The sequence below is a fragment of the Neofelis nebulosa genome, chromosome 13 (assembly GCF_028018385.1).
Source record: "Neofelis nebulosa isolate mNeoNeb1 chromosome 13, mNeoNeb1.pri, whole genome shotgun sequence".
NCBI classification, from domain to species: domain Eukaryota; kingdom Metazoa; phylum Chordata; class Mammalia; order Carnivora; family Felidae; genus Neofelis; species Neofelis nebulosa.
Genome location: NC_080794.1, coordinates 54,882,822 through 54,907,288, shown reverse-complemented (window position 1 = coordinate 54,907,288; position 24,467 = coordinate 54,882,822). Strand labels below are relative to the sequence as shown.

The 24,467-nt window shown below is 45.0% G+C and overlaps 1 protein-coding gene across 1 annotated transcript in view; it reads left to right on the top strand.

Moving 5' to 3' along the window:
* Positions 1 to 304: 304 nt before the first annotated feature.
* SLC16A12 (solute carrier family 16 member 12) overlaps positions 305 to 24,467 on the top strand; it is a 79,526-nt gene continuing 55,363 nt past the window's right edge. The window contains 1 exon segment of the mRNA XM_058697125.1: positions 305 to 664. The gene's annotated coding sequence lies outside the window, so the exon portion shown is untranslated.

Genomic DNA, 24,467 nt, shown 5'->3' with positions numbered 1-24,467 from the left:
GCCCCGAATGGCCTCAGTTTCCGGTGCTGTGAAATGGGAAGCGCTGGCCGGCAGAATACAGATCCGTGCCAGATGGTCTAAGGGAGCCCTCGATTTTCCCCTGGAGATCCTGCTCGCTGACGCTGCAGGGAAAAGTTCTGTTTGAGAACACCGGGCCCCCTCTGCTTGCCTAGGTCAGGGGCCCGCAAGGCTGCTAAAGGTCACGGCGGACCCCGGGGAGGGTAGGGCAGTCCTGGAGCGAGCTGGCTCGGGACACAGCGGGCCGACCCGTTACATAACCGCCAGGCGTCCCTCCGCCCCCGCGCCCCTCACCCCGCGCCAAGCCGCGGCGCGCAGAGCGGGTCGCAGTGATAAACCCCTCTCGCCCGCCCGACAGAGTCCGCGGCGGAGCTGGCGCGGCGGGGGCTGAACCTGTACGTGCGCTTCGACACTCGGGCGCTGAGCTCTTCCCGGCCGCGCTCTCCTCCTCCCGCGCTGCCCGCGGGGCCCCCGGCCCCAGCCCCGCCGGCGCCTCCGCCCCGAGCACTCCCCGCCCCTCCTCGGAAGCGCGGACCGCGGCGGCTGGGGCCCGGGACGGGGGCCACGGCGCAGGGCCACGGCCGGGTGGGTGCGCCCCGGAGGCATGTCCGCGCGCCGAGGCCCGGGATACAGCGGTCCACGCGAGGTGAGGACGCGGCGGGGCCGGGCGGAAGGGGGTTCGCGCGCCCTGGGCGGGCTGCGGGGCGCCGGGGTCGGCCCCGCTGGGCTGCACCGGGCGCACCCTCCCGCCGGCGGCTCTGGCGTCCGGAGCCCCCTCGGCTGCTCTTCTCCCAGTTCCCCGGCGGCGCGGGGCTCAGTTGACCCAGGCATCCTGCGCGGCGGAGCTCTCGGGCTGCGCTTGGTGGAGCTGGCGGAGGGCGCTCCGTCGGCTGCCGCGGCCCCCCGCGCCCAGCCTCGCTCCGGGAGCCCCCACCCCAAACCGGGTCCCTCGGGACGCCTGCAGGGTTAGGAGACGACGTGTGACCGCTCGTCGTGTCGGTGTCGGTGTCGGGCCAGCGTTGCGGCAGTTTCTGGGCAGGTGGCTGGAGAGGAAGCGGCTTTGATCTCCATCTCCTGTGCTTTCCAAAGGCGGACTGCCCGATGTAGTAGAGACCGTTTTCCGGCTGGATTCGGTTTTCAGTGTCTTTTTTTAAATCTTCGTCTGCCTCGGGTAATAATACTTATTCCTCGTGGGCGGTGTACTAACAACACACCAGCCTCAGTTGATTGAATTTAATTTTTCAGCTGTTTCTTGTCCTCAAGGAAAGTAGTGCGGACTCAGGGTCAAGTGTTGGCAAGCACAATTTTAAAGCACGATCCCAGTGAAACCTGGGGCGATTTGGTTAGCCTTCTGTCTTCACAGCCCAGCTTTTTGACCATCTTATAACTTTTTTTAATGTTGAGACGGATGGAACCTACTAGAACACTGGTTAAACCATTCCATTTTGATGGGCTTCTCATTTGTGCAACTTGTTTCTTGGCTGAGAGCGGGGTACTCTGAAGGCGCAGCCAGCTTAACCCAGGAAGAAAAGACTTCAGGCCTGACAAATTTAGAAATACACTGTCTCCATAGGTATCTGAGGTCACTAGCTTTTAAAATCATCAACCGACCCTGCAGAGTTTGTCTCGCCCCTCCCCCCCCCCCCCCCCCAGTGTCACGCCCGACTGGGCTCATGGTGTCTGACCCTTCCAAGGTGCTCAATGTATGTTTGTTAAAGAAAACAAACTATTAAATAAGGAGTAATTAAGTGACTGGGATTTCCTCACCTAATCACAGGATCTTGGAAATTGCTAAGGGTTTTAGAGATCATCTCTTCAAACCCTTCTCCTTGCAGGCCAGGAAGCTCAGATTCTGGTGGTCAAGGATTGGCTAAACTCCTACTGGTAACTGGTGATGGAACCAAGCCCACAATCCAGGCCTTCTCCTTCCCACTTCCTTCGACTTTCAAAGCGTATTGCCGCTAGGCATTTTGAACTACAATGATAATACTGGAATCACTTATGATCATATCATTTTCTTCTTCTTATTTATTTATTTTAACTGGTGTGATTTTGAAATAAACGAGAGGTTGATTTAGTCAAATTGCATTTGGGGTACAATTTTAAAAAATGTGAACCCTTAATTTAAAATAATATTTACATTCTACCTGAACAACGATGAATATGCAGATATGTCCTAGGTGAACATCCAGAAAAGAAAAGCAATCAAAACAGGTGGACTGAATTTACCATTTCTCCCTGGAACGTCTTCTGATTCTCAGCTCCTGATGGCGATGATTGGTTAGAGTAAAAGGTGTAATGTATGATATTGGAGCCAACTTGAGGATCATTTGTGTGTTATAAGGAACACCACGGCCATATTGTAGAGCTGAGACGGGAACTTTAAGCTGACTTATTTAGCGTTTTATGCATTGCACATTTTTTTATGTTTTTCAGTTTAGTTCAATTTAACAGATATTTACCTGCTGCATTATATAATGCCTACTATGTGCCTGGTATATTCTGGGCATTTGGGATAGATCAGTGAACACAACAAAGAAAGTTGTTCCTGCGGAGCTCAAGTTACAATTCATTCATGAGAATTTTTTCCAGATTTTGTTTGGCAGCTAGAAGAGAATTTCAGGGGCACCTGGGTGGTTCAGTTGGTTGAGCATCTGACCATTGATCTCAGCTCAGGTCTTGGTCTCCAGGTCATTGGTTCAGGCCCTGCATTGTGCTGGGTGTGGAGCCTACTTGAAAAAAAAAAAAAAAAAAAAAGAGAATTTCAGTTTTGCCTAAAGTAGGGAAATGGACATAAATGTTCCGGATTATCTTCCTTCCAATCCTATGATTCTGCTGATTTTATAATCACTGAAAAGAAAGAAGCGAATTCAGTGAAGTTACTTGGACTTCTATAAACTGATACCCTCTATACACTCATGAAGAGCAAGTCCCACTTTTGGTTATTTTATGGATGTTCATTCGGAGTCTCTTAAATTACATTATCTTTAGTGCAGGGATATCGCCGCCTTGGTGACATTAAACTTAAGCGTGGAAGGATTAGTTTTCTCAGTAGTGTTAGGGTACCCGTGTTAGGGTCATACTGTAATTGTACTAGTTTGTAAGATGTAGCTTCTTATTTATTTATGAAGATGGTGTTCTGCTTTCATTTTTTTCTCACTTTACATTTGTCTCCCATCCCCCTGACTATCCCATAGGCCACACAGTGTTGTGACTTCTTGGTAAATCTGTTACCAGGGAAGTTTTTATTCAGACATTCCAGTTTTAAGCATTTTCCAATTCTCTCACTTGCTTTTTCTTCAAAACGGCATGGTTTGCAAGCTTAGGCATGTTTATTGTTTTTAACAAAGGCTTATCAAAATGAACTTGGCAGTTTTTCAGTCGTATACAGCCAAAAAAAGTATTCAGTGCAGCTTTTGGGGCTGTTTATACATTCCTTACCTAACCAACTGCTTTGCTTTTAAAAATCACTAATTTGGAAGCTATTTGCTTATGAGAGAACCTTTGTCGTATATCTCAAAACTCACCCGTTAAAGGGGTATAATAATTGAATTGAGAAAAACCAAATCCACATTTGATGTTGGGAGATTCCGAGTACAAAGATGTTCTCTCTGTCTGTTTCTAATTTGTTCTACATCAAAGGACTTCGGGAAGTGTCATTATCTAACAATGTCCTATTTGAAAGTGGTCTCTGTCAAACACTTGGAGGAGAGTCACGATTTCTGACGGCTGCTAGGCACCCAAGATGAGTTGATTTTCTTCATCCGCCCACCACTTCAGACACCCATCAGGTACCCGTCTCCTTTACTCCTTCTTTTACTCCACACTCATGAATGGGATGAGTTGCTGTAGCCAGGTAGGAAGTTACACGCCATTAATTAATTATTTAATGTGCTCCTTCTTTGCTTAATAAGTAAGTAATAAACACTTATCATTTCTACCCCCTCTGCATGCCATCCCCTCCCCCCCCCCCCCCCCCCCGCCGCCCGGTACTCCTGGGTAATGGAGTACTGACCCACACTAAAACAACACATTGGGTTAGCCAGTGCCCTCCTTCCCTCTGAAACACCTATTGGTTGCTGCTCAGAGCACAGGGGCCACTCTGGCACATAGCTATCATCACAAGAAACTGGTGTACTTTGCTTTTGTCAGCCCAGGTATATGCTTACAGTGGCGTTTGCTCATAGTCCTGTTTATTCCAGCAGCACTTGCTAGTGTAATTTTGCAATTTAATGAAGTGTCACAGAAAGTGAAGAGATGGGAATGCCGAAGAATGCCTTTTCTATAAAAACTAAATTGATTGGCCTATAGGCGCATAAAAGTAAGTCATTTTTTTTAAGTTTATTTATTTATTTTTGAGAGAGAGAAAGTGCAGGTGGAGGGAGGAGCAGAGAGAGAGAGAGGGAAAGAGAGAGAATCCCAAGCAGGCTCCACACTGACAGTGACAATGCAGGGCTCGGATCCATGCACTGTGAGATCGTGACCTGAGCCAGCGCTTCATCTGCTGAGCCACCCAGGTGTCCCAAAAGTAAGTTATTTTTAAAAACAGTGTCAACACATGCTACAACACGGTTGAACCATGAAAACATTATGCTAAATGAGAGAAGCCAGACACAAAAGACCACGTGTTGTACGATACGCCCACAATAGGCAAATCCATAGAAACAAAAGTAGATTCGTGATTGCCGTGCTATGGGGGTGGGGAAAGTTGAGGGTGACTGGTGAGGGTTACATGGTTTCTTTTGGGGATGATGGCTTTGTTCTAGAATTAGATAGTGGTGATGGCTTTGTAGTATGTGAGTGCACTGAACTGTAGCCTTTAAAATGATTAAAACAGTAATCTCAACCTCCTCCCCCAAAGATAATGAAGCTAAATAGAGAAAGAAAAGTCAGCAAACAGGCTGCTACTATTTAGGCATGGAACCGACAGCTATAAATGATTGGAAAACTATAATAAAGCAAATCCAGAAAGATTTTGCACTCAGGTTTTTCCACAAGTGACTTTAAGGTACAAGTGCTTTTAAGAAACAGAAGCAGGAAATCTGGGTGTGGTTTCACCAAGAAGGCAACACAGAACTCCAGTTGTGACCTGATAGCTAAAGGTTAGTGAGTGATTTTGCTTGTATTTATGTGACTAATGTTGAAATACGATGTTTGAAATATGTCGTATCAACTTTTTGACTCTGCTTTTACTGACTTCTGACTGCCCCAGTTAAGAGAGATCTTAATTTTTCAGTTTCTTAGAGTACCCGTGTATCTTGAAAATAGCTCACCCCTCTGCTTCTGGAGAGAAATTCCATGTTTATAAGCCTCTCTTAGGATGTAATGTTAGTTACTTCCTATTTATAAAGGGGACCTGAACCTAGTCTTCAAGCTTTAAATCCTCATAAAAGTCACTGTCTGTCTCCCCCCAAGAAATCTTATGACTACTATATGTAAACAGAGTAGCCACATAAAATCTTAACCACCCCAATACTTAAACATTTGTTAACTTTATAATTTTTCAAATATTTCTGAGCACAATCCACCATTTTCTGGTTTATTTAGCACATTACAGATTAAAGCTGTAATTAATTATCTGGGAGGCCAAGGGGTGTTATTTTTGTAATTTTACTTTTTTGGATGAAATACTTTCCACGGGAGTAAGCTCATATTTACCTACTGAAACCAGTCGTGTTTCTTGAAATAGTAATTTCATCGTTCTAAACTTGTGACTTCAAAACACCTGCATTCATAGCCCATGAAGGAACTGCCCCCCCCCAAAAACACCCCCAAAAACAAACAAACAAAACCCAAACCCACGCTCACAACTAAGTTAGATCTGCTTGAAGGGAGAATAGAGTGCTATTTCTTCAGTCTGATGTTGGTCAACCAGACAACTAGCAAAAAGCAATCTTGACCATCATCATTAACAGGTCACGAATGCGGAAGCGCACTCACGGGCATCACTGCCATCAAAAAGAAGTTGTTTGTCCCAGGGGTACCTGGCTGGCTCAGTGGGTAGAGCACACGACTGTTGAATTTGGGGTCATGAGTTTGAGCCCCAAGTTGGGTGTAGAGATTACTTAAGGAAATTAAAAAGAAAAGTGGTTTGTCCAGGTTGAGGCCTGACTACTGAGTGATCAGTCACTTGACTCAAGACTGTATCAATGGTTCTCAGTGCTAGCTTCACATTAGAATCGCCTGGGAGGGAAAAACAGTATTTGTGCCAAGGACCCATCCTCAAAAATTCTGATTCACTAGGTCTGGGCTAGGGCCAGGGCACTGGTGGTTTTTCAGTCTCCCCTGGTGAACCTCCTGTGTAGGCAGGGTTGTGAACCTGATGTATACAATACTTAATAATTTTACACTTTTTCAGAACAACTTTTATTGAAACAAAGTATGGGGGCGCCTGGGTGGCTCAGTCGGTTAAGCGTCCGACTTCGGCTCAGGTCACGATCTCGCAGTCCGGGAGTTCGAGCCCCGCGTCAGGCTCTGGGCTGATGGCTCAGAGCCTGGAGCCTGCTTCCGATTCTGTGTCTCCCTCTCTCTGCCCCTCCCCCGTTCATGCTCTGTCTCTCTCTGTCTCAAAAATAAATAAACGTTAAAAAACAATTAAAAAAAAAAAAGAAACAAAGTATGATTTCTTAACATACTTGATGAAAATATTAAACATGAGACTTTTTTCTTCTTTTTAATTAGTATTACAATTTCTCTATATGGTACTCACTCAGTATATGGGAAGCTTTCCCAATGGTCGAATGAATTTTCACTGATTTTCCTCCTGTGGGAGGAATTCACTGAGCTTATGTCTGTACAATGTCAGAATAACCAAATCAAGGGGTGCCTGGGTGGCCAAGTCAGTTAAGCATGCAACTCTTGATTTTGGCTCAGGTCATGATCCCAGGGTTGTGAGATTGAGCCCTGCCTAGGGCTCCTCGCTGAGCACGCAGCCTGCTTGAAATTTTCTCTCTCTCTCCTCTGCCCCTCCCCCCTGCTCACATGTGTCTGCGCACCCTCTCCCAAAAAAACATTAAAAAAACCCAAAAAACAACCCAAAAACAAATCGACCAAGTTGGTGTTATTACAGTCAACCAACCAATAATTGATCAGTCACCCTACTTGTTTTATGTTTTGGTGATTGTTTTTCTTGAGGACAGTAATTTGGCCTTTTCTACAACAGTCGGTTTCCTCTATAATAACTTAAAGATGTGTCCTTGTTTATTACGCATTTCCTCAAGTTGATAGGAATCTTAATGTTCAAACTTGTTTCTGAATACTTTTTGTTTAACTGTATCAAAATAAATTTTGAAAATACATGGTTTCTATGTAAGAAATACCTAAGACTCGTAGAAGCAAGCTGCTTAAACCTTGCCTTATGTGACTTAAAAAAATAGTGTCTGCTTTTAAGTTTTTCCTTACCATTAGGATTTACTGTCTTTGAGAAAATGTGATAAGGTGATAGACACTGTGAAAGACACTGATCTAGTGCACTTCTTAGAACTGACTTTATGTTTAATGACATTTGTTCTTATTTTACTTCTAATACTGTTGGGAATTCTCACCCACTGTTACCAGTTAGCTGTCCCCAAATGTGCTTTCCCTGTTGATTTTTGTATTAAAAGTAGCACCTTCATGGATGTTGGCCAGTCATTTTTGAACTGTGTTTTGCAGACTTCTGGGAGTTTCAGGGAGCCGCAGGGGCTGTTATGGGGCATGGGGACAATGAGGGGGAAGGATGTCCTGCATCCGGTTTGGGGTTCCCTTCGGTGGTCTTGACTGCAACCTGAGCAGGTGTGCTATTCTTGGTTTCGCATTTTGGATTTCCAAGTCAGATTTTATCTGAACAAAGGCTTTCTTGATGAAAACAAGTTTGTAAATGATTAGGCCACGTGTTTGCAAGTTTCTGCTTCTGCAACCCTGCCAAATTTGGTTTGTGTCATTCTGGAAGCTCCTTATTGTTTCTAACTGCTACTGTGCACCTGTGTTGAAAAAGCATGGGAAGACCTTGGTCTTACTAACTTTATATCCTCTGTGCCTGTGCAGACAGACAGCCAAATGAGCAGTTAGATATTCTGGGCAAGAAGCATAGATTGGGAGTTATCCACGTAGAGACTCAGTTTAAGTCCCGCATGTATGGAAGTAATCGTCCAAGGAGAGCATCTATAGAGAGACATGAGGTGAGTCAAAGATGAAATCCCGAGGAATGGCTGTTCTGGGTCAGGTACCCTCTGTAGTCACATTTTGGTCAATGGAGTTTCCTCTTTACTTTGCCATTTCCCCACGTATACTTGGGCATAACTGTCAAAAGAGTTGGAGTATGACTGTCTATGTGTGTGGGTGGGGGTAGGGGATGAGGTCAGAGCACATAGACTGTGGAAACCATCCAAGGATGTTTTCTGTTTCTTTGAATACCCTACATCCTAGGGGGCTTATTCTTTTTTTTTTTTTTTTTTAATTTTAGAGAGAGTACACGCATGTGCAAGCAGAGGAGAGGCGGCAGGGAGGGGAGAGAGAGAGAGAGAGAGAGAGAGAGAGAGAGAGAGAATCTTAAGCTCCACACTCAGTGTGGATCCCAACGTGGGGCGTGATCCCACAACCCTGGGATCATGACCTGAGCCAAAATCAAGAGTTGGACACTCAAATGACTGAACCACCCAAGTGCCCCACCTAGAGGGCTCCTGCGTGTGTGTTGATGAGCAGAACAAGAAGATAAACTTGAGTGATTGCCTCATGGATTTGGTAGTGAGAGAGCCATTGCAGTATTTTTGGCATACAATGATTTGTTAAGAAGCATTATGGTTTCTTGACTTCTAAAATCCAGACATTGCCTCTTCATTCTCCCCTCTGGAACGAGAGTGGTGACTGCTAGGCTCTGGGTAAGGTCCCACTGAAGCCCCAGGGTGAGTCTGCATTCCAAAGGGTCTGAAGCTTCATTCTGTTTCATTGACACAGACCCTGCCTTCAGTGCTGGCCAGCTGTTTGGCAAATTTACTTACAAGTCTCAACAGGCAACAGTGTATTAACATAATTTATAAACTCATGAACCCTCTTAGAAAAGCTCCAAGTACCATGGTAAAGAATAAATAAATGTTCATAAATAAGACACTGGCAAAAATATTTTGCTTAATAGTTAGGGGGTTCCAACAATAAGGAGATTGGTCGTTGTATCAAAAAAATTAAGCACCACACATTTATTTCCTCTCATTTCTACTTCTTTTGGTTGACTTCTTCCCCACTCAAAAAAGTAAAGAAAACCATATATTCTAATTTTATTAGAAGTGAAGGTCTAATTAACATTTCAAATGACACTGAATAACTGCTGCATCCAAATCAGCATCTTGGAATTGTTCTGGCACATTCTACTTTCTTCATAAACTCTTGCATGATGGTATACCTAATGGGTGGCATATACAGGCAACGTTAAGGTAATACGTCAGTTTGGGTTTTTAAAATTTTAATAGTTTTTAAACTGGGAAGAGACATTTGAATTAGATGAAATAGAATTCATTACTTTTGAAGCCCCTAATAAAAAACATATTGGGATTAAGTAATGTTAAAATAACTCAGTGAGTTTACCGCTTCCTCAGGCAAGTGTGTGCTGAGTACCCAGCACGTGCTAGGTACTTGTGTCAGGTGCTGAAGGCCCACAGAGAATAGAGAGGATTTTATCCAAAGGCTTACAATCTCCTAGGGGATCCGGATGTGTGGACAAATAGTCACGGCATTGTGAAGAGTCCCCTAAAGACCACCTGCTACCTGGTTCAGAGCCGGAGACACTTAATGCTGCCTAGGTTGATCAAAGCATTAAGGAAGGGTAGAAATTCATGAGGCAAACAACAGGTGCAGGCACAATACGTACAAAGGCACTGGGGTGGGAAAGTCACACTGTGGATGGGACTTCAGGGCGGTTAGGTATGGCGGACCTGCAGTGTATGCATATGGCTAGATGCTAGATAGGACCAGAAGAACTGGCAGGAGCAAGATCATTTAGGGTCTTTGTGTACCACACCACTGAGTTTCAGTTTTGCTTTAGCTGCTAAGAGTAGTCCTTGGAGGCCTTTAAACAGAGGGGTGGGGTGGGAATGGAGGTTGGGTGACAAAATTAGCTTGTGTTTCAAACATGTATGTCTGAATGAGGCTTGAAGAAAGGTCCCAGAGGGTGACAAACTGGGGGCCTGTTGAAATGGTACAGATGGGAAGTAAGGTTAATGCCTCATGTAAGACTTCTGCTTTATTCATATTTATGTTCTCCGTGCTTGCTGCCCTTATAGGGATGTGGTGGAGATGTCTGGTTAGGCAATTTGATTATCTGGGCAAGCAATCCAGAAGGTGGGCATCACCAGCCAATAGGCTCAGTTGAGCATGACAGGATTGGATGAACAAGACATAATTGAATGTAATTACCCGAGGAGCACATAAAGAACGACATGTGAAATGGGTCCAAAAATTGTGGAGGATAACTGGGGTGTGTTCGTTCGTGTTATACCCAGGGCACCTCTTGGTCATTGTGCCTTTCTTTTTCCACTCTAGTTACATGTTGATCTTTTTCACTAGCCCAACGGTGAGGGCAGAGACCATGTCTTCTTTACAGTGTCACTGCCATTGTTCACGGTTTAAGTCCTGTGTGTGGAAGTAAGCACCCAAGGAGAGTGGTTATAGAGAGACGTGAGATGGATCAAAGATAAAAATCCTTGCACAGTTCCAGAAAGTGCCACTCACGTGTCTGAGTAGTTGCGTCTCACGGTGAATAGTGCCTTCTGGACTTGTGCTTCAGCTGTGCCTGCCTTACTTGTCCCAGCAGCTGTCATGGTGCCTGAGACGTGGTAAGAGTTCAGTAGTGTTTGTTGGATGAATGAATAAATGACACACCATCGAATGAGTGGTCAGAGGAAGAAGGATCTAGCAAAAGAAAATAAGAAGCATGGGTATGTAGGGAAGAAGGATACACAGGGGAGACTCCTGTCATGGAAATTCAAGGAAGAGTTTCAACAATGACAGAGTGCCAAATGCTGCCGAGAGGTCAATGAATTACGGATGGCAGAGTTACCACTGGCGATTAGGAGTCATTGGTGACGATGTCTGACACGGTGTGAGCAGTATGTAGGGGAGGCAGAAGCCAAATTCCATTCCATTGAGGAGGGAGTGAGAAGAGGGATGAGGAGACAGTGCAGACAGATCATTAAGAGGCTGGGTTTGTGAAGGGACAAAAGTCACTGGGGGCACCTGGGAAGGTGGCACGGTTGGAGGGGGGTTTCTTCCCTTGTCTTCTCTTCCCTTCTTTCCCCTCTCACATTTCTCCTTCCTGCTTTCAAGATGAGACATACTTGAGTAAATGTGTAGGCTAAAGAGGATCCAGTATAAAAGTCTAGGTTCAAAATATAGAAACTAGAAGAGGGGATACTAACCTGAAAAATATAAAAGGACATGTCTTTCTTTTGAAAGGAACAAAAGGGATCAAGGATGTGTGTGGATAGGGATGAACTGGAGGAATACTGAAGGGGAAAAATGGAGTAAAAGCAGCCCCCATTTTCCCTATAAAATAGTAACAGCATTTTTGGGACAGTTTATATGTTCTAAGCATTGTTAAGGCTACTTTACACGTGTTAACTCTCTGAGTTCTTGCAACAATCACCTGAGGAGGGAGTTGTTATCCCAATTTTAAAAACAAGACAACTGAAGCCGGGAGGGGTTCAGCATCTTGCTGAGGTTGTACAGCTGCTAAGACACAGAACCAGGAAGCCCCTAAAGCTGTTTGCCATCCTGCTGAGGGGTACATGGAGTACTTAAGATTTTGAATAACCATTGTGCAGATGGAGCAGGTGCTGATATTGTTGCTGAGTCACTTTGAGCACTTAGTTTACGTGTTGGAAATCATAACTGTGCCATTTAATTTGCAAGGGTGAGAGATTTCCTCTAGCAAAACTTGCCTTACCAGTTATAGGAACGGACAAGTTTGGATGCTCTGAATTGATTCAAAATTGGGGATTGGTGGTTTGGAAGGAGTGGGGGTGTCAGAAAAAGAGCAATTGACATAACAGAGAATGAGCTCTAGCCTCTAAGGAGCGGGACAAGCTGAGGAAATGGGAGAAAATGGAGAAACCAGGGACGTGGGCGCTCAGGGAGGTTGGAAACTAGGTGCAGTAGGAGTTAGGGAATTGCTGTTGGATAGAAGCCTGGGGTTTGGGAGGGATACTGACATCTCACAACAACTGTAGATTCCAGAAGTGAGGATTAGCACAGGTGATGATTGATGATGTGGCTTTGGGAGTACATGGCTAAATTAAATGGAAGTGAATCTTTTTTTTTTAACTTTATCTTTTTTAATTTGCATCCAAGTTAGTTAGCCTATAGTGCGACAATGATTTCAGGAGTAGATTCCTTAATGCCCCTTACCCACTTAGCCCATCCCCCCTCCCACAACCCCTCCAGTAACTCTCTGTTTGTTCTCCATATTTAAGAATCTCTTATGTTTTGTTCCCCTCCCTGTTTTTATATTATTTTTGCTTCACTTCCCTTATGTTCATCTGTTTTGTCTCTTAAAGTCCTCATATGACCGAAGTCATATGTTATTTGTCTTTCTCTGACTGGCTAATTTCACATAGCATAACACCTCCGGTTCCATCCACGTAGTAATACTCCAGTACGGTAATACTGCCGAGAATACTCCACACCTTCTTTATCGAATGGAGGTGAATCTTAAGGGTTGTGATGAGCTCAAGGTTGAGGCTGAGATCAGCCAAGATGTTGGGGACATGTTGACTAGATCCTTTCTCTTGTTGGAAGATGGTGCCCACTAGCCCCGTGGACTGGTCTGGACTTCAGAAAGCTGTAAGACAAGTATGTTACAGTTCTAGGGAAAGATACAAAAGGTTGACTGATATCTGGCATGCAATAAATATCACTCGATCTCAATAGAACATTGTCAAAAGACAGTTGAATAGCTTCTATTTTGCACTGTCGTTTTTGAAAAACTAATTTGCAAGTACCGGTTGGCAAAACAACACATTTCACAAGTAACTTCTGATGCTTTCGCCAAATCGTCCTTATCAACCTGCCAAGAAAGGACTGCGTGCTCTCACGAAACCCCCTCTTCCTCTTCCTTCTCCCTCCTCCCTCCTCTTCCTTTTCTCTGGTAGTGTGCAGTACAGCACTCTGTGGGCGGGGAAGCAACTGGGGATCATCAGGCTTCCAGCTGCTGAGCTTTGTTGTGATTTGTGGGGGTGGGGGTCATGGGAGAGGGGCCAGAAACTTGAGTGGGACTCAGTGTGGTGTCTTTGTTTCTATAGTTAGCCATGTGATGGGAACCAGCAATATGCATTCCCTTTGTACAGCTGTGCATACCACTGTCTGCTTTCCTCCTCTGCCCATTCAGGATTTTGGAAGTCAAAATTAGATCTGATGTAAGCTTAGAATACCCACATGTGAGGATCTGGGGCTACTGCACGGGGGACAGGACACGTGTGCTGGGCCCGATGTGTAAATGGCGTTTGTAGAGAGTATATCAGGTGGGCAGTTTGGGGGTATAAGAATGGAAACTCCAACCTGGCCTGGCTTCACTGGTAAGGAAAAGGATTCTTTGTGCGGTGGAAAGTCCAGGAGCAGAAATGTCTGGGCTCTGACTTTAGTTCTCTGTGATTCTCTTGGCTCTGCCCCTGCCATGGTCCTCAGATGGCTACGGTTGTTTGAAGGGCCACATGGAAGGGGAGCGACGGCATCTTTCATGTCTGCTCAGTAGTGATGAAATCTTTCCAAGAAGCTCCCGAAAGACTTTGTTGTCACTGGCAAAGTTTGGGTCACTGCCCTTTCCTTAAATCAGTCCATGACTGGCTGGCGGAACAGGATTGCTATAATTCTTGATTAACCACTTGGGATGGACTGGATGTTGGGAATCACGTCCATGATAGAGAGGAGGCTTGAGGCCATTATTATAAAATTCCAGCCTCCTCAAGGGGAAGGGGCCTTGGAGGACCGTCCAGTCCCCAAGTCAACATTTGCTGGCAGTAAGGACTTGGACAAATTATTCTGTGAGCTTCTGTTTTCTCTTACAGGATCACTGTGGGACTCGAAAACACTTTATATAAACTTTAAGGAGCTATACAAATGCTAATTTTTCATTTAATAATAATGATGATGATAATAAGGATAACAGTTTCATTTACTGAGCACTTACATGTTCCAGGCACTTGCAGAAGGCATTTAATGCATTTTCTTTATTACTCACTAAACACAGATTGAGCAACCATTATACTCAAGGCATTCTCCTAAGTGCTTTATTTCTGATCTCTGTTAAGCTGAGATCTGGAACAGTAAGGCTAGGGACAGAGAAGGGGGGGTGCGGTGCTCCGTTTCATGTACGGATTTCAGTTTTTTGGACTGCGTGACTGAGAAGTGGCAGCTGGTTTGTGGTACCTCTGACAACTGCTCTGTTTTCTGCCACTGATGGCCTTCGGCTAACTAGTGCAGGGCTCCCTGCACCGGGGATTTGCCGCACACAGGTGTGCATGTGCTTTTGATGCTTTTCTTTTATAAGCGTTTGCATGTTTCTGCTCTTGAAATAGAGCGATTTATAAGTGTTTATTAGGTGCTTGTCTGTGCTGCCTCATCTGAGCCTCATGAAGTCAAGCCTTATTTTGTATTTGTACTGAGGCTTAGGGGTCATGAGATCCTCAGGTAATGAAGTCTGTAGGTGGTGGGGCATCGGTTTTTTGATGTTGCAAATTGCCCTGCTGTGAACATCATTGCAAAGTGAACTTTTTTCATATTTTGGTTTTGTGTCCTTCAGATAGTTTCCCTGAAGGAGAATCTGGGTCAGAGGGTCTGAACTTTTTATACAGATTGCGTGATTGGTTCACGGAAGGTTTTTGAATGGTGAAAATGGCACACTTGTAGTGTTTTGTTTTTTAATGTTTGTTTATTTTTGAGAGAGTGAGAGCAAGTGAGGGAGGGGCAGAGAGAGAAGGGGACAGAGGATCCGAAGCAGACTCTGCACGGACAGCAGTGAACCTGATGCAGGGCTCGAACTCATGAACCGTGAGATCATGACCTGAGCCAAAGTCAGACGCTTAACGACGGACTGAGCCCCCCCAGGCGCCCCGGCACACTTGTAGTGTTACTTGGGGATCATGTGTTTTCTCATTCTACGGTGTTTTATATGCCCGGGATCATAAGGTATTTCCAGAAAATCTGAACTGTTCTAATACCATACAACTTACATTTTCCCAGGTCCCCCCTTGCAATTATAATAAAAACAGTGTTACTGTGGCTCAGCCCCTACTGGATTTTGAGGAGGTCCCGCCTATGTCAGTTCCTCCCCATTAGTTCCTAACGTCCTGGGGAGAAACTAAACTTCTCCATCTTGATTTATCCTTTCCTTAGTGTGTGAGTTGCTGCTCTTGAGGCTTCTTGATCTGCATGCAAATAGACTCCCTGCAGGGCTATCTTTGATGCACATCTGCTTTTTATTCGTAGTTCTGGCCCTCATGCTGGGAGCTCTGCTATACTCTTAGACAATATGTGAGCAAATTGATGGGGAAAATGAAGAGATATACTGTGATTTTTTGCTGATGCAGTATGAATATGGAAAATCTATTTTGGTGTTGTGGTGCAAATAGAACGACTTCCATTCGGATGACTTGACTTCCCCTGTAATTCTCTCAACGGTTCCTAAAATACTTCTCTCCCCAGTTCTTCCTACCCCACCAGATCTATTGAGGAATGAAGCTACGTAGCCAATGGAAAGTCAGGGGAAGAAACCACTGCTATTCTTAAATAGATTTTTAAAAAATCATAATTGCAACCATAGCCAATTTGTATGTGTATTTTGCTCTTTGTACATTTCCTCAGCTAGTTTTTCACACTAGTGTGTTGAGTGGGATAATAGGAAAAAGCAAAAGAGTGGGACCTTGCAGGGGACTCTCAACAGAGCACACAGTGTGACCAGGGCTGGAGGGGACACAGAGAGTGCCGTGGCAGCAACTAAGTGGTTTGAGGGAGGGCCCAGGACAACCCTATGTAGCCCGTAGGACACTGGAGCCCCAGGAGGCCACTCCTACCTGGTTGGTTACACAGCAAGTCAGTGGGAAAGCCTGGTCTTTCTACATTCAAACCAGGTCTTTCTACATTCAAATGGCACCTTCTTTATTTGCTTTTTTTGTTTTCTTTTTCCAGATTTGAATTTTCAAAACTACCTCTAAAATAATTCAGACTTCACAGAAGGGAACAAAAGGGCATACTGCTTCCCCCACCTTCTCTCATATCTGAGGCTTATGTTATTTTTTATTATTTTATTTCAATTCTAGTATAGTTAACATATAGTGCTTAGTTTCAGGTGTTCAGTATAGTGATTCAGCACTTCCATTATGTTACCAGTGTGGACAAGCACACTCCTTAATCCCCCCAGCCCCACTCATCTCCCCTCTGGCAACCATCAGTGTGCTCTCTATAGTTAAGTATCTGTTTCTTGGGGTGCCTGAGTGGCTAAGTTGGTTAAGCGGTTAAGCGTCTGACTTCAGGTCACAGGTCATGATCTCACAGTTTGTGGGTTTGAGTCCCATGTCTGTGCTGATGGCTCAGAGCCTGGAGTCTGCTTTAGATTCTGTGTCTCCCTCTCTCTCTGCCCCTCCCCTCTTGTGTTTCTCTCTCTCTCTCTCTCAAAAATAAATAAATAAATGTTAAAAAAAAAAAAACGGGGGGGGGGCACCTGGGTGGCTCGGTTGGTTGAATGCCAACTTCGGCTCAGGTCATGATCTCACAGTTCGTGAGTGTGAGCCCTGCATCAGACTCTGTGCTGTGACAGCTCAGAGCCTGGAGCCTGCTTCAGATTCTGTGTCTCCCTCTCTCTCTGCCCTTCCTCTGCTGATGCTCTGTCTCTCTCTCAAAAATAAATAAAAACTAAAAAAAAGAAAAAAAGGAATCTGTTCCTTGTCTTGTCTCCTACCCTGTCCCCCCTTGCTTGTTTGTTTCTTAAATTCTACATTGTGAGTGAATCAAGTTTACATTTTACATTTTCTAATCTCCCCCTTCCACCAGTAGGACTCAAGAAGCTATTTTCATTTTGAATTTTTAAAACATGGCTCTTGGAGCGCTTGGGTGGCTCAGTGGGTTGAATGTCCTACTTCGGTTCATGGTTCATGGTTCATGGTTCGTGAATTCCAGCCTCACTGGGCTTGCTGCTGAGGATGCGGAACCCACTTAGGATCTTCTGTCCCCCTGTATCTCCACCCCTCCCCCGCTCCCACTCTCTCTTTCAAAAATAAATAACATTAAATAAACCTTAAAAAGACTCTTAAACCCTTGAATTTTTCTCGAATTAGGCCTTGGCAAGAACTATTTGCCTATCATGGATTTAGGGGGTTCCTCACCCTTATTGGAAATATCAGTTGGCCCCCAAAGTCTCGTACCTTGGACAGAATGTTAACCCAAAAGAAGTGCTAAAATTCAAATGGGAAATTACAGTGCCACTTAGTTCCTGTGATTTGCCAGTTAATAGGAGGGGATTAAAAACTATTACTCTCTTCCTGTCCCAGTGGAGTTCAGTTTGAGAACCTTCCAATAGTGAAGACTGGTAGACACTGAACTAAATTTCCCCTTCCAGCTTGATTCAACCAAGCTGCCCTAATTACAAGTTTGGAGGAGTTTATAATCTAGTAGGAAACAAGGTAGGCAGTCACCTTGCCAGGTAAAAAACAGGGTGCAGAGCAAATAACTCCTGGAAACAAGATCACAGAGAGAATACATCTATTCCAAAAGAAATTTTACCAGTTATTTACAGTATCCGTTCACAAGGAAATGGTCGGTCATGGCAGTTAAACCAGGGGTTGCAAAATCGCCCCTCTTTGGGAACTCAAGCGTGAAGTAGCTGAGTCTTGACCTAATAGGGAAGGAGCGGGCTGTCGCCAAATTGAGGAAAACATTCTTTCGCCATTGGACAGATCCTCAAGTTCTGTTCTTCGTGCCAGGGATATATCAGCCAACAAGGCTGACAGAAATCCCTGCCCTTCTGGAGTTTACATTCTAATTTGTCACTGCCTTGAAAAACAAATAACCAAGCCAGTTAGACTTCTCTCTAGAGTAAAAGTCAATGAGTCAGACACATTGGTGTGTTCCTGTAATCAAACTGCCCAGATCCCAGCTTTGTTTGCCTGGAGGCCCTTTTCACGTAGCTGATGTTTCTGGATAAGTGAGATTCTTGTAATTACAATAGACGTTGAGGTGGCTAATTTTTGGCATTCTGCTCATTCTGTTGCCTTAATTTGCCAAATAACCATAATTATAAAATACTTTTGGCTCTACAAGGCAGCCCCTGGTCTATTTCGTTCTAGTTTTGCTATTGAATTGAAAATAGAGCATTGGGAAAAAGGCCATCTGTCCTTGCATGGATTGTGTTAATTGGTGATGCCCTAGTGCCGTTGACAACCACCCCAGCTCCCTCGGGGCTCCCCTGCGCTGGGAGCTCCCCCCACCCCCACGCCCACCCACCGGGAGCCGTGTGACTCTGATGAGGTCACTAGAATAACACGCTTGAGAGATTGGACCTCAGAAACCATGTGCCTTTTCTTTGAGCTTCTTGTGGGAAAATGGGGATAAGGAGCATTTGTGACTGCTCTTATCTCATTTTTGCAGATGGAACTTCTGCTGGGTCTGCAAAGTGAGGCGAAATTGATAGTTTGGGAGAGAGAAAACGCTGGCCACTGGCAGGGATTAGAGTCCTCTGTTCTGTTCAGCCTTCAGTGCCTGGGAGATTGTCTTTAGCAATTTAATGGGTATTAAGGATGTGAACGGCTGTGGCCCGGATTCCTGTCTCAGGAACTTCTTGGCGTGTGTACCCACGAGCTCCTGCTTGCCTTGCATGTGGGGGGTGCTGTGCTGATCCCGGAGGCAGTGATTTTACCACGCCAGTGTCTCAGCAATCCCGACCTGGGGCATGTTCCACTGGGGGGACCTGAGAGTCCCGACATTGTATTACAGAAGTGGTCTTGGGTTGTTACCGCGAATCTGTGTGCCCTCAAGTAATCCCATCACCCACTGAAATGGCTGCCAAACGCCTCATGGGCATCTTTACATCTACACAAAGTCCAGTGGGCACTGTTGGGAGCCCAACGTTTGTGTCTCCCCTGCGTATGTCGAAGCCCCAACCCGCAATGGGGTGGTCTTAGAAGGTGGGGCCTTTAAGGTGTTAAGTTTAAGTGAAGTTGTGAAGGTGGAGCCCCATGATGCGATTAGTGTCCTTAGAAGAAGAGGAAGAACGGGGAGGGCTGAGGAGAGGCCATGTGAGCACACAGCCAGAATTTAGCCCACTGCCAACCCCAGGAGGAGAGCTCTCACCAGAGCCCCACCATGCTGGCACCCTGGCCTCCGACTTCCCGTCTCCACAACTGTGGTATATTGTTACGACAGCCCGAGTGGACTAGGACAGGCTCAAGTGCCTCTTTTTAGAGTCTTACCTGATCTGCCAGTAGGGTTGATAATGTTGTTCCTTTCTTCTTTGACCTCTGACCCTGTGCTCTCCTGGATTTATCTTTACCTTTCTCAATTTCCTTGCAACCTCTACTTCTCCTGACCCTCCTTGAGAGATTGAGATTCCTCAGAGTCCTGCTCTCTCTCTCTTTACTCTCTCTTCTCTTCCACCTACCGTCAGGACACCTCACTTCTCAAATTGGGGTCTGTGGACCAGCACATAGGCCTCACTTGTGAGTTTGTCAGAAATTCGGATCTCAGGCTCCACCTCAGACCTGCCGAATCTGAATCTGCCTTTAACAGGAGACACTCACAGAAGTCTGAAGGGCCTACTCTTTAATGTCTCAGTGACCAAGGGTGCTCCCCAGCACCTGTGTACATGTGGACACCAGACCTCTCCCCTGGGCCCTAGACCAGTCCCATAGGGATAGCAAATGTTCCCTGTCTAGAGCTTTGCTCCTCTTTTTCCAAATAAGCACCTATTCCTTTGGGCAACCAATAAAATACAGGGCCTCTTCAAAAACTTAAACAAAATTGTTTTTTAATGTTTTGTTTATTTTGGGGAGAGAGAGAATGCGAGTGGAGGAAGGACAGAGAGAGGGGGACAGCAAATCTGAAGTGGCTATGCACGGAGAGCAGCAAGCCCGATACGGGACCCAGACTCACAAACTGCAAGATCATGCCCTGGGCCGATGTCAGACACTCAACCAACCCAGCCACCCAGGTGCCCGTCTTCAGAAACTTTTACTTTAGAACTTCCATTTAACCTCATACTCCTGGTTAAATGGTTTCTTTGGGGTTAAGAGAGCTAATCTAATAGGCAATATGCTCTGATCCGGCTGACCCCATTGTTCAGCTGGCCTCTCCTCTGAGTGATGCGTGCAGCTAACAGCCTTTGCTAAATATTTTGAATATTGCCCAGGGTATCATGTTCAATTCGTACCTTGTCTAACTTTTTCCCTCTGTAGTAAACTTGAAAGTATACAGGTACTTAATAAATATTTTTTTTTTCAACGTTTTTCATTTATTTTTGGGACAGAGAGAGACAGAGCATGAACGGGGGAGGGGCAGAGAGAGAGGGAGACACAGAATCGGAAACAGGCTCCAGGCTCTGAGCCATCAGCCCAGAGCCTGACGCGGGGCTCAAACTCACGGACCGCGAGATCGTGACCTGAGCTGAAGTCGGACGCTTAACTGACTGCGCCACCCAGGCGCCCCTTAATAAATATTTTTAATTAGTATTATTCATTATATTTGTTACTAACTGTAACATATTAAAGGTACTAGGACTTAATAAATATTTTTAATGGTGAGCAAACAGCAAGTTCTCTTGAATGAAGTGCAAGCTTTCCAGAATATTTGTGAATGACCCTAGGTAGGGTTCCCTGGGAATGTAGTGTGACCTGATATGTCACATGATTGAATCATCCAACATCTTTTTGGGACAAGAAAAGTCAGAGGCAATGCAACTGTCTGACAACAGACGATTGGTGACATTAATTATAGTAAATTCACACAAATACTTTGCAGCCATTACAATGATCAGAGTACATTTATTAACATTCATGATGTCAAACTAAATGAAAAGAACAAAGTACAGATAAAATGATTACAGTTTTGGATTTTTTGTTTTTGAGAAAGAGCAAGAACATAAGTGGGGAAGAGGTGCGGGGGTGGGGGGGGAGAGAGAGAGAGAGAGAGAGAGAGAGAGAGAGAATATCTTAAGCAAGCTCCATGCTCAGTGCAGGGCCCTACGCGGGGCTTGATGCTACCACCCTGGGATCATGACCTGAGCAGAAATCAAGAGTCAGACACTCAACCAACTGAGCCACCCAGGCACCCCAGTTTTGGATTTTTTTTTTGAGGTATGGTGAAATATATGTAATGTACAGTTTACCATTTTAACCCTTTTAAGAGTACAATAACATTAAGTACATTCCTATTGTTAAGCAACCATCACCATCGTCTATCTGCAGAACATTTTTTTTTTTAATCGCTTCAAACTGAAACTCCATACCCGTTAAACAATAACTTCCCATTCTTTGTCTCTCCAGCCCCTGATAACCACCATCCTTTGTGTTTCTATGAATTTGACTCACATAAGTGGAGTCATGTATTTGTCACTTTGTGGCTGGCTTCTTTCCCTTAGCATAATGTCGTCAGGGTTCGTCCGTGTTGCAACATGTGTCAGAACTTCCTTTTTAAGGCTGAGTAATATTCCATGATGTTCATAAACTTTATTTTGTTTGCCACTTGAGTTGCTTCTACCTCTTGGCCCTTACGAATAGTGCTGCTATGAAGATAGCTGCACAGATACCTGTTCGAGCCCCTGCTTTCACTTCTTTTGGGCATATACCCAGCAGTGGAACTGGTCGGTCATAGGATAATTCTATTTTTAATATTTTGCAAAGCCACCAATATTTTGCAAAGCCACCATGCAAAGCCAAAGAGGCTGCACCATTTTACATTCCCACCAGCAGTGCCCAAGGCTTCCAATTTCCCTGTGTCCTTGCTAGCACCAGTTATTTTCGGGGTTTTGTTTTTGTTTTTTATAGTCGCCATTGTAATGGATATGAAGTCTCAGTGTTGTTTTTAAAAAGATGTATTGAGGGGCGCCTGGGTGGCTTGGTCGGTTAAGCGGTTAAGCGTCTGACTTCGGCTCAGGTCATGATCTCACGGTCCCTGAGTTCGAGCCCCGCGTCGGGCTCTGTGCTGACAGCTCAGAGCCTGGAGCCTGTTTCAGATTCTGTGTCTCCCTCTCTCTCTGCTCTTCCCCTGTTCATGCTCTGTCTCTCTCTCTGTCTCAAAAATAAATAAACGTTAAAAAAAAAATTAAAAAAAAAAAAGATGTATTGACAGGCATACATAATATAGAAAAAAAAAAATTCTCCAAAGGATTTACTCCAAATCAAAACAGTACCTATTGGGTGGCAGGACGTAGATGATTTTTGTCATCTTTGTAGATGATTGTTCTCCTTTTGCTCCATGCTCTCCTTTTTCTGCATTAAGGATGTATATAATACGTGTAATTAAAAATGCCTGAAACTCAGAGTCAAGGTTTATCAGTTCAGACGTTGGCAGCAACTTGTTTGCCTCTGGCTGTGCAGCGCTCACGTGGGTCCTCATACTTGCTGATTTTGGACTTGAGGCTGCCCCTGTCATGTTGCCACTCTTCACGTTGAGGCCATCCACTGATGCTCCAGTGCTTGGGGCCCGGCTGCTGCTCATTCCTCTGCCCAGTGAAGCAGAACCAGGTTTTCTTGGCATTGGATGAGATGCAGGAAACTATTATAACCAGGTGTCAGCCTATGGCTTTCTGGTGCCCCAGGCCACTTCCTCCCGCATTTGGATTTTTAGCACAAAGAAATCTCCTTTTTGGGGGTGTTTACTCAGCAAGGTTTGGGCCGGTCGTCTTAACTGATTGCAAATGGAAGGGAAAGTTACTTTCTTCCTATTCTGTGAATTATACGCTCTGTAATTTTCCAAAGGGTTTCAAGTATCATACATCACAAGATTGACTCTGTGTCGGCTTAAAAAGCAGTGAGGGTTGCATATGTACCAGTTCAGAAAGAACCAAAAGAAAAGCTTTCATGGAGCAAATTACTATCTTTATGAAAATAAGGGCTGTCCAGTTTACAGTAATATAATTTATTCCTTTTTTTTTGCTTACTGTATTTGTTGATGTGGTAGCTGAAAGGATGGCTTTCTGCTTGTTTTTTTTTAGGGGTGGAGAGGGAGCCAGGGACGGGTATAAGGAGAGGCTTCAGTTAAAGCTCTCTGTACTTGTAATTGGGTGTTTTAATCAATTACCAATGACCTTTTGTGGGGACCTTCTTTTGGTTGTTTTGCTTTGACGGGACGATTCTGGCTGCCGAGTTCAAGGGCCAAGATTTTGAAGCAAAGTCCAAGAGACTGTTGGAACCGTCCAAACTTGAGCTGTTAGCACTTGTGCTGATCTTGTGCAGATAGGAGACGGACTGGTGAGATCCGACAACTGAGCCTGGGGCCTCATAGAGATGGAAGGAGTGGAAGCTGAGGACAAATTGTGTATCGGGGAGGCGCGAGAGCAATTCCACATCTTCATCACGTTACATCTGGATAAGGCATCGCTGTTGCTTTTATCTCCACATTTCTTCCCTGTGCTCAGATTTCTCACAGACCTCTCAAGAGAGAAGCCGTCGATAACTTTGGGTTTGGCTTTCTGCCACCTTCTCCTCTCACTTCCAGCTTCCTCCATGCCTGCCATTCCTTTCCGTCAGCATAGCCCCAGCCTGGTGCAGGCCTTGGTGGCCCAGATCGTATGGAGGCAACTTCAGACTCCACTGTAGCCACTGTTCCTGCCCACAGCCCGACTGTGGGCTCATCTCTGGTTACTCTGGGCACACCCACCCCTGACCCAGCTGGCCCCGTGGTCTTTTTCAGGTCACTGCCTCTGACTCACCTGCTCGTGTCTCTTTCTCTAGGCACATCTAGAATCCATGTGCTCCAGCACCCGCCGCACCCTCCCTCCACTCTCTCCCTACAGTGCGTCACCACTCATTTTAGTCTGTTCACCATTATGCGCATCCGCATGGAAAAGGCAGGCAGCCGTTGAAAGAGGTCCTGCACAGGTTGATGGGGGAGGGTACAGGGACCTTTTATAATTCCAAGTGGGTTCGGGATAACAGCTATGGGTTAGATGGCGTTACATTAATTGTTCCTGAGTTTCCTTTTTACCAAAGTTAAGTCACCACCTCATTTTAAAACCTTTTTTAAATAAAACAAGGCCATGTTTACATGTTGAGGTTGACCAGGGACCTACCACTTACGTAAGACATTTTTAATATAAAAAGAAAGTAATGAGAAAAAAGGTGGAAGCCAGTTACATGAGAAGTAAGCCATTTCGATGTATTTGTAATTTAATAATGTTTGTTATGCCAAGAGAGAGTTGCCCTGTCCTTTTTAAAGCCTGTTGTTGAATGATGTGGGGCTGCTTTTGAGAACATTCACTGGAGAGAAATGAACTGAGTGCT